The sequence below is a fragment of the Corvus brachyrhynchos genome, unplaced genomic scaffold (genome assembly GCF_000691975.1).
Source record: "Corvus brachyrhynchos isolate BGI_N302 unplaced genomic scaffold, ASM69197v1 scaffold53, whole genome shotgun sequence".
Classification (NCBI taxonomy): domain Eukaryota; kingdom Metazoa; phylum Chordata; class Aves; order Passeriformes; family Corvidae; genus Corvus; species Corvus brachyrhynchos.
Window position 1 is genome coordinate 1,675,779 of NW_008237681.1, and position 14,598 is coordinate 1,690,376.

At 39.6% G+C, this 14,598-nt stretch overlaps 1 long non-coding RNA gene across 1 annotated transcript in view; it reads left to right on the top strand.

Annotated features, from left to right (window-relative positions):
- The window catches only part of LOC108446190, a 44,805-nt gene extending 33,641 nt beyond the window's left edge, over positions 1 to 11,164 (top strand). The window contains exon 3 of the long non-coding RNA XR_001861311.1: positions 11,084 to 11,164. This is a non-coding gene — a long non-coding RNA (uncharacterized LOC108446190). The remainder of the gene's footprint in view (positions 1 to 11,083) is intronic.
- The last annotated feature ends 3,434 nt before the right edge of the window (positions 11,165 to 14,598 follow it).

The following is a 14,598-nucleotide window of genomic DNA, read 5'->3' on the forward strand; positions in this document are numbered from 1 at the left end:
GGAAAATGTTTGCAACAGATGCCAAAGGTGGGATTAGGTACATGCCAGTAAAGCCTCACTTACGGATGGTTTTCAAATGCTGTAAATTACTTTATGATTATCAAAAGGATACACACATGAGAAAATGTGTGAATGAGATTGAAATATGGAAATTGCTTTACTAGATCAGACCTACAGTTAGAACACAACATCCAGTACCTGACAATGAATGACACTAAGGTGTATATTATCCTCTAATAATTAAGTTCTAGTGAACCAAGTTTAGTATCCCTTCAGGAATTTTATGTTTGGTTATGGTATATATGGATTCTCTTGATGTCTGTATAATGAAGTCCAATCCACTGTTTCAACTTCTTGTGTTCTTGGTTTCTTGGCTTCCTGTGACAGTTTTACAGTCCAGCTAGAACCTGTGTAGAAAACAATTCCTCAATTTTTTTTAAATATCTTCCAATGTAAATGAATGTTCCATTTATCCTCGTAGAGTGGAACTCTCCTGTGTGTTTTTCAAATAGACTTCCACTTTAATTCTCTCTTTTCATGGTTTTTCCAGTAACAAGGACCTGAATGTCAAATAGGTTGTTTCCTGTACTTCTGAATATTGCCTCTCTGCAGTTAAGCAGGATAAATGGATTAGGTGAGTGTGTCATGGTTGTTTCTGTGATTCTAATCACTGACTTTACTTAGGATTTTGTCAATTGCTCTCATAGTTATAGAGAGTTTATGTCAACAGGAGCTAGAATGATGATCACTGACCTTTGCTTTTGTGCTTTTACTGGAGCCAAAAGAACTGAGATGGAAGAGGAGCAAGAAATATATTCTTCCTCTCAGCTTCATCAAACTACTTTTTGATCTTTTGTCCTCATTGAACCTCTATCCATTTTTTGTTCAGAAACTTTTTAGAGTATTTGAAAACATGCCAGTTCTGAATGTTTATGAGAAGAGATGTGAGATCTGTTGTACTTATGATCACAGAAAAGATTTTAATTCTTTTAGCCACTTATCTATTCAATGTGAGAATAGATGCTAGCCTGTGTACATTGAAGTTAATACCTTAGTGAACTTGGGAGCACTGAACATAGTAACAATAAAAATGAATAGCTCATAGCCAGCAATTGTCTCAGGTAATCTGATGGAGCGGTGGTAATTTGATCCACTGCTTTTTAATGTTTTCTACACATGTATAGACAGATACATTGGAAATATCTGTGTTTCTTAAAGCTGTAGGTGGTAATGTTCATTCTGTAAGTTCTGCGCAAAACAATAGCCCCAAGTCTTTGAGTTCCCCTTCTCTTGTGGGTGCCATGTCATGGTGGCCAAGTTACAGATAGGCATTACTTGCTGGAACCAGCTCTGACTCCACTAGGCTAAGTCAAAGTCCTCCACTGTTTTTGGATTCACACACTCAACCGCAACTTGACATTAGGGAAAAGAGGAGGTAAGCAACTACAGGAGGGAAAGTGAGAGAAGGAAACATGTGTGATGGAACTGCTTGTCTCAGACTGTTTGTGGAGGGCAATTTGCTCCGATTTGGTACTTTTTTGTTTTGGCTTAACTGGTTTACACTGTTGCTATGTATACTGCTGCATTCTCTGGCTTTCTGTGTGGCCTGCACCACCAGTGAGAAGTGGAATCTTGTTTTTTCAAAAGGCTGTCCTGTAGGTCAGATCTGTGCATGGGCTTTTAGAAGCAAAAGCTTAGCACTTGGACTTGAACTGAAAAAATACAGATGCTACTTCTTTAACTTGAGAGAAATTTTCTTCAGCCCTGTAGCAAGATGTTGTGGTAACTGTTATAAAGGTTGTTGCATACGTAATGCTAACTCCAGTTATTTATTTCTGAGGAAGATGTATTTCTCCATCCATGCTAGCCCCAGAGATCTTACTATGTCCACCTAGAGCTGCTCACTGCCAGTGTAATTTCAAGTGAAATGTCAGAAAGTTAGTTTGCAATTTCTTGAATTAGAGTAGTTGAAGGGGAGGGTTGGGGGGGGGGGGTGGTGTCGGCTGTTTTTTTTCAGAGACAGTTGTTTGTGGTTTTGTTTGTTTGTTTGGGGTTTTTTGTAGGGGGAGTTATTTTGGTTTTGTTTCTTGGGTGTTTTATTTTGGTTTTCACTTATATAGATATATATTCACTCTTTTTTACCAGAGAGCATCTGTCCCTATAAACATGTCAGTAAAGCAGGGTTATCAGTGATGCTGGTGAAAAGATCAGTAGTGGCATTAATAGAGTGTGGTTAAAGATCTGTGTGTGGAACATTGTGATAGGCTTCAGCTCATGTTAATATAGGGGTTTTATTCATTTTTTTTTAAGACATTAAATTCATCCCTGTAGACAGCACTTTAGAACCTGATACAATAAAGGAGTCTTGTACTGGGTATGTCCTCTACATCATGGCCAAGCTTTTAGCTGAGCACAGATCCCTGAAGACAAAAAGCTGCTTTTCTCTGTCTGCCTTTTGCTATGCTCAGTCCTTTCAAACAAAGGAAGAAAGGACTTTTCTAGATATTAATTTAATCAAAAGCATTAACTATAGCACTCTTTCTGCTAAGGGGAAATTGTAGTATTCATTTGGCTCAACAGGGAATGATAAAGGTGAAAATATAAAGTAAACAGAATTACCTTTTATTTTTCTTTTGTATTTGTGACACCAGATGTGACTAGACCATCATGATCTTGAGAACACTGAAATACTGACCATAACACTAGTTTTCATACCCTTTTAGCCTTTCTGGGTGGGGAAATGCAGATGTTATTTCTCTGTCATCAAGGGAAAAGAGACTGACACTTCCTAATGTTAAGACAAGGCTGTCGGACTCCACTGTAAATAACGAAGTTTGACAGTTCCTGGGTTAATACTGCAAGTACCAATCCTGTAAATTTCAATTAGCCCTGACAGCAGTAGGGCTTAACGTGATATTTATGTGAAGTGGTATGTTGGTAGCTTTCCTTCACACTTATGAGGAAAAGGATGTCTCTCTCCTCCCTTCTCTTGCTCTCTCTCTCCTTCCCTGCCCCCTCTCTCTCTGGCGCACACACACACACACACACACACACACACAGAGAGAGAGAGTAGGATTCAGCCTTCATCCTGTTCATCTTATTTCTTGAGATGTCATGAAGATACTTTAAGTGTCTCAGACTGTCTCTGTGTGGACAGACTCAGGAATCCAGCTATTCAGAACATATCTATTAAGCATGGATGTCTAAAACTTGCCACAAAATATCCTAATTTTAGCATTTAAAATTTTCACAAGTGCTCTACTACCTGAGCTCTGTGGAGTTCTGGTAAAGGCAAGATACCAAACCTGATACACACCTTCCTCACAAACCTGGTTCTGGCATAGTCCTACTGTTGTCTTTCCCTCTGGAAAATGTAGCTTTGACGAGGAGCAGCTTTGCCAGCTAACAATGCTTTGTCCCTCCTCTCCTTTCCCCTGCGGTATGAGCCAGTGAAGAGGTACCTCTGTGATACAATGTGATCACAGCTGTGCACCCACTTGGTTTAGATCATTCTTGATGTCCACCCCAACTTCTATCAGCGAAACACTTTTTTTGCTCTATCTTGTGTCAGTTTCCTGAAGGAAATAAGCTTTTAAAGGCAAGAAGTAATTTTTTAGCTGCGTCCGTGCTAGCACTCTTGCTGACATTAGCGATGCTGCATAAAAATCACACCTCTAACCAACTCCGTGCTACACACTGCTTTACCAGCAAAAGTTTCTAGTGCCATCCTGCTGTCATGTAGTCCTCCATGTCAATTTGGTGCTAAATATAGGTGTTATGTGTGAAAATTTTGGCCTACCTGCTGTTCTTAAGAGAAGTCAACAATATGCCTCAGTTGGGTAGAGGTTCCTCTAGCAAAGTACAAACATGTTACCAACAAAAAGCCATCATATCTATGCTTGAAGTGACCACAGGTATTCTTTTTTTAAACGAGTAAATGTGCCACATATAAAACTGTGGGACAGATAACATGTAGATAGGCTGAGAAGGTACTGAGCAGTGAACTTCTGTCAGTGGCTTCTTGTTAGCTGTCAGGACAGACATTTTGTGCACGGGATCTCAGAGATCCCATCAGGACTGACTTCCCTCTGCTCCCACTGAAATAACTGGGAGATGAAGGTGTTGAGTACATTGGACAAAAGAAAAGTATCTCTAGGGCTGAGTTCTCTCTTAGCAGTTAAAGATAGCAAAACTATATGTTAAAAACACGTGTTAAAAATAGCAAGAGCCTGAAAAGGACACCTAATTTTTAAGTTCTGTAATAAGACTGAAGCTGACCTATTGGCACCCTTTCCACCCTGCACCACCTCTGGTTCTCTCCTGATCCCATACTGCAGTGGTTGAACTTGCTGAACCAATAGATCATTATGCAGCAAAATTATGAACAATTTAGTGCTGAATTTGCTCCAGAGCTGCTGCCATAGAGTGGAAGTGAAAGGCTGGAAGAAGTGATATGACTTTGGAATTTGCAGGTAGGGGTAGAGCAAGAGGGAAGCCGATCTCTCCTTTCAGGTGATGGCAAGTTGTTAGACATGAGATTTGTCTGTATTTTCAACAATCTTGTATTTAATTCTGCTCAAATCTTATTTCAGCATGCAGTCTTATCAGTCACAAAATCAGGGAGGTATGCTTAAATTTTTATGATAATACAATAAATCTAGGCTGTATTACGTTTTTCATAGGTCTTGGGCACCAAATGCAGCTGTCAGAAGAAAGATATTTGAGTTGTTCAGCAAGTTGAATTTTTATTTAGCTGAAAATCTTGCCATTCTAGAATGATTCCTGTATGGACGTAAGATAATCAGAATGACATATTGTTAAGGAACATATTCTGAAAATTCACAAATTTGAAGAAGTGGGAAATGTAAAAGTTTTGGATTTGAAATGAAGTTATCTGATGTTAAAATAAAAATTAATTGTAAGGCTTACATGGAGGATTTTCTCATTTTAATCTACAGAGTTGGAAAGGTGGAAAAATTAATGAAAATCACTGCTTGCCTGTGGAGACGGTGAAAGAAATGCATTCTTCTATTGGGAAAACAAATAGTCTAAGTATTGCTGTACATATTCATTGTTGTATTCTGTGTATGCTTTAATTTATCCTATAGTCTGTCTGTCTTGTATCCTTCCGTTCTTCCTCTTCCCACCTCCCTTGTTACTTGTTAGGTGATTTACTTAACACTTTGCAAGTGCCTCTTCTGTGCTATGCATATTCAATTTATCAGAGCTTCTTAGAACAGGTGTCCTCAGGAGAGGAAGTCTTTTTCCCTCCTGGCCACACTTTCTCTATACAAAGAGCGAGCTGCAGTAATTGTCTCAAGAATTTAGAGTCAAACAGCAAAGGCAAAGGTCCTCTTTTTTGCCTTGTCTAGCAAATGCGCTGATTCACTGGCATTACCTACTTCAGAGAGCTAGTTCTTCTTCAGAAGTAAGAAAATTAAAGTTCCTCACTTGAAATAAGGAAAGCCACTGTTTTTCCTTGCTCTTTAACTGGGGATTCCTACTGTCCTGGAAGACTTTAAGTTGCATTTCTTTTAAGAATCAAATTTTTGGAAGGACACAGTCCTGTTACAGCTTTGCTCTGCTGAATTATTGAAGGTTTTATAATAGCTTCAGTGGGATAAAACCAAACCAAACTGGATACAGTGCAAAATCCAATCCTGTATCTTTTGTATTTTTACTCTTGTTTTCATGTGTTTCACATCCCATCCCCATTTTTGCAGACTGTCTTCAAGAAGAGACAACCATCAGACAGTGAAGTCATAGTAAAGTGTGAGAGGAGTGCTCAAGTCAGAAAGAAATTTCCCTCTCTGTGCTTTCAGAATTCAAAGGTTTTCAAGCCTCTTCCATCAGCACTATGCTGCTTTGCGGTGCCAATGTTTTGTCATTACTCTTCCATGTTTGTGCTTTTGCTTCTGTCTATGGCATGACATAATGTAACATATGACAAAATAACTCCTGTAGGTTCCTGACTCAGAAAAGCTTCATCTTCCACCATTTGATTCCAAAGAATCCAGTGAGTAATCTTGTGTGAAAGCAAGAGTACTTCTCTGTTGCTTACTCAGGAGTTTTTGACATGGTTTAACTTTAGATGCCACTGTGATGTCATCCAATTCAAAGCTTTTCTACTTGTAGGTATTTGCATAGTACAGGAATTCATTGTTCCTCTCCTTTACCGTTTATTTTCCTTCCATAATTCCTTTTCATATTTTTTTTGCAGCTTGAAAACAAAGGAATAAAGATATATGAATAGCTAGCATGATGGAAATCAGTTGCAAGTTTTGCACTGTACCATTGGCTTGCTTTTCATGCAAGAATATTTTTGTACAAAATAAATCTTACAGGAGGAGAACAAGCCTGGAATTTCTTGCATTGGGTCATTTTATAAGAAATCTCTGGTAGCTCACAAACCCCATATATACCCTCTTTCCAAATAATTTCAGGTACTTGTTACAGCCCCGTAGTTAGCCTCATGAGTTGTTCTTTTGTTTGTTCAACTCAGAGTGTCTCCTCATCTTAGGCACCAAAGACACTTAACAATGCTGCTTTGAGAACACACTACAGTGCAAAATGTGTGTGCAATGAATGCTGCTCCTGACCCAAGTAGCCTTGTCCTCAAGCATGTGTATTAATAACATACTTGCTATATACGTGTAGGCTGAGGGCTTCATTCTGGAGGGATGTCTGCGCTGAAAGTGGGACATGGCAGACTACAGGATTTGTGTAGCTCATGGTTCTTCTCAGAGCTGCAGTGCATGAATAGTTTTGAGAAACCAATCTCCATTTCCATGCAAAAATTTAGTCATCAAAAATTAGAGACCACTTGTGAAATCATGAACCTTGGCAATGCTGTGGTTCTCAGTGTGCTATCAGAGCCGTCTAGAAAAACGCATTTTACATACTTCAAAAGAAATCAGATGTTTCCAAACTCACAGAAACTACTAAAGGGAATTCCTTATCATAACCAGACAAGAATTTAAAGTAAAAATTGGTTGCATTTTCTGTTAGCGATGACCTTTACTAAGAAACAAAAATTGAAAGTAGCATAACTCATGAACCTTCACTGAAGGCAGTGAAGTTGTTAAGAAAAGAGAGGATATGGCAAAATTTTGAGACCTTTTGAGAGGTGGGCTCTAATGGATTTATTTACAGTGATTCAAGACACTATTGAGCCAAACAACTATTCTACTCTTTGGCTGGAGTTTATATCTTCATTTGTAAGTGACAGACAGAAGTCCTTCCTTGTACATCACCTCCCCTGGATCTCATTTCAGTTTATGAATGCCAGCCCACCTCTTCTCGTAAGAGAATAAATGGGAAAGAATAGGGGAAGATTGAGAGAGAGGTGAGAGGTATGAAGGAAAGTGCTTGAAGTCAGTACTGTCCTACATCTGTCAAAAAGAAATAGAACAATTATGTGCTGTGAAGATCAAGAAGAATGTGTACTTAGTAATTTTCTTTCAGCATTCAGGGTCAATATTCTTCAAAGTGTAAATGAGCAGTTTAATGGAGAGAATTAAATGAAAGGCCAAGTCCTGTAACACAGCATTATTCTTTCACTTCACCACAACCTGGTTTTAAAGGTAGCTGAGTCAGTCCCACCCAGATCTATTGTACTGTTACCAGCCTTTACTGGTAAGGAACCAGCTTGGTGCTTTCTGTTGCATTCAGTCACTGCCAGCCTTACAGCAAGGAGACACTGGTGTGATTGGGAATCAGGGCAGTTGCTGCAGTGACTGTCAGCCCCAGTTCTAGCCTGTATGGCTGTAGAAGCAGGGCAAGAAGCTTACCAGGACTGTAAATTTTCATGGAAACAGTTCTGCATGAGAAGCACCCAAAACCAAATCAAGTGGCATGGTTGTAATGATCAAATGTTCTCTAAAAATATTTTTGAAAGAAGTGCATGGAAGTTCCCAGGGCAGGAGCACATCTAGCTATTTGTTCATTGAGGAAAAATAAGATGCAGTAGAGTGCCTATTTTGTTATGCAACTGTTGATCATGACAAAAATTTAGGAATTATTCCTCTGACAATATTATGTAGAGACAGACTGAAGGAGGAAGAGCTTAGAATGGATGAGAAAGTGAGTGACCTGAAATTTCACATTAATGTGAAAGCCAACCTTTACTTTATTCTGTACAAAAGAAGACCAGAGGAATAGAAGGTTAATTTAGGTAATCATCCAGAGAGGACAAGGAGTGTTAAAAAGCTCATAGCCCCTTTTCTGAATCACTGTCTCAAAATCCGGTACTTGAGACCTTGCAAGCATTGAAAACAGGCAAACACTGGTCCTTTCTCATTTTGAGATTTTTTTAAACATAGAATCATAGAATTTTAAGGTTGGAAAAGATCTCTAAGATCAAGTCCAACCTCCTCCCTTTAACTTGTTCAAACTTAAGTCAGTTACAGGGCTACCACTACTTTTTTTCTGTTAATGTTTTCTTCCTTTGACGTAGGCAGCTTTTTGGTTGGAAAGAATGAGAATCATGAAGTCATAGAATTATTTAGGTTGGAAAAGATAATGAAATTCAACTGCCAGCCCAGCATTGCCAAGTCCCCCACTAAACCACGTCCCCAAGTGCCACATCTACACATCTTTTAAATACCCCCAGGGATGGCAACTCCACCATTTGCTGAGCAGCCTGTTCCAATGCTTGGCAACCCTTTCAGTGAAGAAATTCTTCTTAATTTCCAATCTAAGCTTCCCCTATCACAATTTAAGGACATTTCCTCTTGTCCTGTCACTTGTTACTTGGTAGAGGAGATTGACCCCCACCTGGCTACAACCTCCTTCCAGGCAGTTGCAATAAGGTCACTCCTGACCCTCCTTTTCTCCAGGCTGAACAACCCCAGCTCCCTCAGCTGCTCCTCATCAAATTTGTGCTTCAGACCCTTCACCAGCTCTGTTGCCTTCCTCTAGACACACTCCAGCCCCTCAATATCTTTTTTGTAGTGAGGGGCCCAAAACTGAACGCAGGATTTGAGGTGCAGCAATTTTTTTTTCTTAAAATAGTAGGATTTTTCTTAAAATAGTAGGATTTTTATACAGTGAAATAAAAACCTTTGAGCTTTAGTTCAAAACCCTTCAAATCAGCTCATATGGTGGGAATGGAAACATTCATGTCACCCTTTGGCACCTTTGATGCCACTTAGGTTCAGATCAACATGTGGCATGGAGACCTTTGGAGCTGTGATATGTAACTCAGACATCTTTGCCTTGGGCTCCTTCACTTTTCCTTCTGGTCCTTTGATAAGGATGTCATAGAGATGACACCTTTATATAAAAATTGTACAAGTCTCTCCGAGCAGGTAACTCAAGGCAAATTATTTGCTTGTGCAAATTAAATAAAATACCCTCTTCTTTGGCAGTAAGTTCATCCCATCCACAAATGCCTGTCACTTTATGTCCTGATCTGTGAGTTTTGTTTCTACACTGCAAACATGTTGATGCAAAAGTTCCTCCTGACACTGTTCAGTCCCACTTGTTTCAGTCTGTGCTGCACGAAAGAGACATTTTCCAGCACCTGTGTTCTCACTGGTGCCTTCAGCGAAGCCCTGCAGATGAACCATTAGAAATACATGCTGACCTTAACAAAGAAGGAGCCGACATACTTCACTCATAAGACCCAGAGAGCAATCAGACAGCATCCCAGTGACATTCATCACAGCTGCTGGCAACAGCCTTTAATTCATCTGGTATTTAACCAGGGTGAAATATCCTGTAGCTATATCATGTTTGTTGGTGTTAGATGAGCCCAGCTCATCACCCACTCACTAAAGTTCAGGATTTAACACCAATCTGTGGTCTGCAGGCAGTTCATCTCCTGCACAAAATACTTGTATCCTCTTTGTCCTTTATAATATTTTTTATTCACTGTAACTTGTTTTCTAAACTCTCCTCTGCTCACCTCCAACGTGTAATTGAATTCCATTTGCCTGGATTTGGGAGCTACACTACATTCTGGCACAAGTCAGAAGTGTAGCCCATCAATGACATCATGGAGCCCAGTGATTATAGGCAAATTTTCCAGTTTTCATTGTTAAAAGTTAAGAATATTCAAGTGGTGAAAACTGCAAGTGTTTTAGTGTTTGAACACTAAAATGATGTGGCTGCAGCATCCTTTTAAAAAGATGGATGGGAATGGGAGAAAATTAGGAACAATAGCTCAGATAATGAACAGCTATGTGTCTCATACGCATTCACTACTGAGTCTTTAAAGGAATTAATTGGACTTCTTTCAGTGTGATTCTGATTAAGAGAAGTCAATGAAAACTAATCAGTCACTGGGGTCTAGAGCAAATCTAGTGGGTATTAAACATGGCCTGGTGCAGTTCTATAGGATGGCTTCCCTTGATTTTATGATCCTTACACCCTTCTTCATACAGGATGTGTTCTAATTGAATGCTCTAATGCTGTAAAGTTGGAAAAGTAAAACTTTCTGGATTGAATCCTTGTTCTGTTGAAGTGTAGAGGCTTCTAATGATTTTAATGAGACTGGTTTCATGCCCTGTGTAAGTCTAGGTACAAACCACATTTTTGTTCAGATAAATTTTTAGGGGGAAAAAAGCATGTAGCCTAACTTTGAACACTTCACTTATACAGTTCCATCTGTTTTGAATCTAATTTAGCATTCAATATATCTAAACGGCTTTAACAAATATTTTTTTCTTAAAATTAACCATCTGTATAAAAAAAATATTGACTTCTACTTCCTCCAAAGGCCAGCTTCACCAACTTCATTAAGCTAACTGGAAGCCCTAGACAAGTAATCTTCTTGACCTTGGAAACAAGAACAGGGACACAATTACTGTATAGAAAACACAAGGAGGGAGTTGTGAATCTTACATGAATGATGCTAGAGGCAGAAGAAAATCCACATTGCTCAGAGGAGGATCAATTATTCCAGGCTATCTAAAAAGTTAAAAACAGTAAAGTACATTTTTATGGTTCCCAGCCCCCAAATAACTAGATTTATACAGTAAATCTTGACTTCTTCTTAAGGCAATGGCAAGATTTGTTTCCGAGTTTTTCATCACAGTGTCCAAGGGTGGAAATATTCTCTTCCTTTTTTTCTTTCCCCCAGATTAAAGAATATTGAGGTTCCTGGATGATCATCTGACACTGGGAATTCAGTACATAGACAGAATATTTCTTTTCCACGGAACATCAGGTACAGTGAGATTTTTGTTAAAACTGTAACAAAAATTGTTAGCATTGTTAAAATGTTAACATTGTTAAAACAGTGCATTAAATTTGGCAAAGGGCCAAAGTACAAGGGGTCTTATTCTGTGTTCATCAACACTGAGCAATCACCTGACAGTGCTGAACCAGGCATTCTTACTCTTGGGCTGAATTAACTGGAATGCAAGGTGTGGACTTCAAACTATTCGTGGACATGCAGGACTTAATACTGGGTGCCCTAAAATCCCATGTATTGTTTTGTGACCACTCACTTGGACTGTGTTGAGGCAAGAGGATCTCCAGAACTTGGTTGGTCTTTGTATACAGCAATATAACCAAGGCCAGAACAAGCAGTTTATAAACTGTCCAGGTGAGATACTTACCTGAATATATTGTCATTATCAGTAAAATTCTTGTGATATAAATGTCTCTTTATATAGTGCTAAAGGCCCTGAGTCAGTTGTGAGGGGTGAAAGTGTTGTTACCTTTCCCTTCCTATCTGCTGGAGACATGGAAGACAGAGCAGGAATAGCACAACAGGGCTTGCTCCTCAGCCAAATTCACAGCCTGTTAGTTAACCTGAAGCAAAACCAAGGGTGCATTACATAAATACTGCAGCACCTGTTCCTTAGGTGCTGTAATCGCTGACAAGCAATTACAAATTACTGTTCCTAAGGCGCAAATCACTGACATCCATGGGAAGGGCGCTGTGACCTCTGACAGGAGGGGCATGTGGCCAATGGGGTGCAAAAACTGCTGTAGCTGATCCACCAGAGATGGAGACAAAACCCTCTGGGCCTCTGCCCTTTAGCTGGAGCACTCTCTCTCCCCTATACTCAGCAAACACAGATCATTCAACGCATCTATAACAAGGAAAGATGGTGGTGTTGCAGGCAAACCCTTTGCATCTATGGATTGACATATTCAAATAGTCCTCTGTGTGACACCTACACAGACAAGTTCAAGCTGATTTGAGTCATCAGATGTAACTATTTAACATAGTGAACGTAGAACAGATAAAGCAGTTCTTTGCTAAAATCAGCCCTCCACTGTCTGTGTGTTGACACTTCCCACACTCTGGGATCAATGTTTTATTACCGTGATTTCTTCTCAGTCTTGGTGTTCTGAAATGATCCTTTTAAATCTGATTGGTGCTGCAAAAAAGAGTATTGGAAGTATCGTGGTTTTCAAACACACACACATTTATTCTCATGTGTGCCTTATAGGTAAATTCAGGATGAGAGAGAAGGACCTCCTTAAAATATCTTTAAGTGCACATGTGGAAAGTATGTCCAGAACATGTATTTAGGTCCTGTGGTGTTTCCTAGGCATTTAACAACATGTAGGAATATTCTGAAGGCATCACTCACATAAATGACTGGCATGTGATTGCAATGAAAGATGCAGATTTCATGGAGATTTAGTGTAGTAAAGTGTTGAGTGAAACAATGAAAAAAACCTAAAATGTCACAGCACCTGTTTGGAGTTTCTGAAGCTGTATTTGACATTTAAACCAGAACTGGAGTTTCATTTTTAAGAACCAGGACACAGAAGGAGTTTGTGTAGGTGGTTTATTGGAAGTTCAGGTTAAGATCAGCTTCACAACTGTCCTGCTTTCTCTTTGTATTGAAAGGCAAATTGTGTGGTTTTGCAATACCAAGAATTATGGATGATGTATTAGTCTGAAGAACATTACAAGGGATATCAACAGAAGACATAATCATTACATTGGTCATTCTTATTGCGATTATAGTCATAACACTTATTCCATGTTATGATGTATTGACACATAACATTTGCCATTAATTGCTTCTATTTCATTTTCCAGCTTAACTGCTGTACTTGCTTCGAGTTTCCTCCCACACAGATCAGTCTGTAGGTCCAGTCATTGCAATGGTGCAGAAAAGCCTACAGTCCCCGCTCCCATCAAACACACACACAGATCCAGTTAAATTCAGCACTGGTCAGGAATGTTTCCCCTCTGTCTGTCTGCTCTGGTGCAAAACACTGAACGATGCCAGCCCCCATTTCAGTGTGCAGCCACACAGTCCAGCTTGGCAGCATGCATCCCGCTGTGGCTGGCCCTGAGCAGGCAGTGCTGTCACTGCTGCCACATCAGCTCTGATCTAGTCTGTTTCAGCCTGCTGCTACAGAGTCACTTGAGGGGATCCTTGTGGGGATCCCAAAGCAAAAACACTTTCTGCTTCTAGGATGAATATTTCTATTTTGGACACAAGAATCTCTCCTTTCCTTTTGTGGGAATTGGAGCAAAGACCACTGGCAGTTGTACCACCTTCTGGATGGAGCTGCTGGAGGGTGTCATCTCCCCAAATCTCCTTTTGTGCAGTTCTACTTACAGTCTGGTATAATATATATATGCACCAGATGTGTTCTCACAAAACAACAAAATACTAGGCATAATTACAAAAGAGCAACACTCTACTTCCTGCAAAGAAGGTTGGCCAGGTCATTCCATTATTGAGGAAGCACTCTTTTTAACCCAGGTGCAGCACATGAAAAATTTTGCCCAAATGCCAGACACATGATGCCTCCTACATTCTTGCAAGATATCCTACATTTCTTCCCACTGTACTGGAATGCTGAGCAACAGCAGCAGCATGAAACTACCAAGGTGAAAATGACCCAACAAAGTTGAAGCTTACACACCACAGCTGCTTCCCAATATCAAAACATAGATATATATAGATTAAATTGACAGTTGCCTAAGTTTCCTAACTTTCGATGCATACTTCATCCCTGGGACTACATTAGTTGTTGTGCATTTTACAACAGCAGAAAAAACTGTGGGAACATGCCACTTCAAAAATTAGTAATTTGTAAGGTTTAACTTTAGGCATTCTCCTTTAAATTGTGATCCTGTTAAAATATCAGGGCAAGGGAATTGGATTTGATCATTCTGTTACCTTTTTGTTTGGTGGTAAACAAGTTGGTATGCGTGACTTAACTGTTCAAAGTTTGTTTTTCCCAGATGGATGTGCCTCCAAGGATGGACATTGCCTTTGAGTTAGATTTCGCAATTGTCATTGGATGCATCCTTGATTACTGAAATGAAGAATGGCTCAGACTCTTATCTAAGAAGTGCAGGGCGGAGAGCTAGGTGAATGTTTCTTCCCTTGTCCTATCTCCATGTTGGGACAGGGAGGGGTTTGTTTGCCTAATCAGCCTGTGATCTGAGGGTTTGTTTTGCAAAGGAGCATGTGGGGCTGGTGTCCTTGGGTTCCCAAGCCTGAGGCAGTATTGCTGGGAAAAATGTAATTGGGGCCCATCCTTAGTATGTATAAAGAGGACATAGAACTCTTTCTTTTTATAACCAAAGCTAGTCATGCAACAAAGCAAAAGTAAATCAGAAATAAGTATTTCATCTATAACTCAGTGCACTAAAAACCAACCAAACAA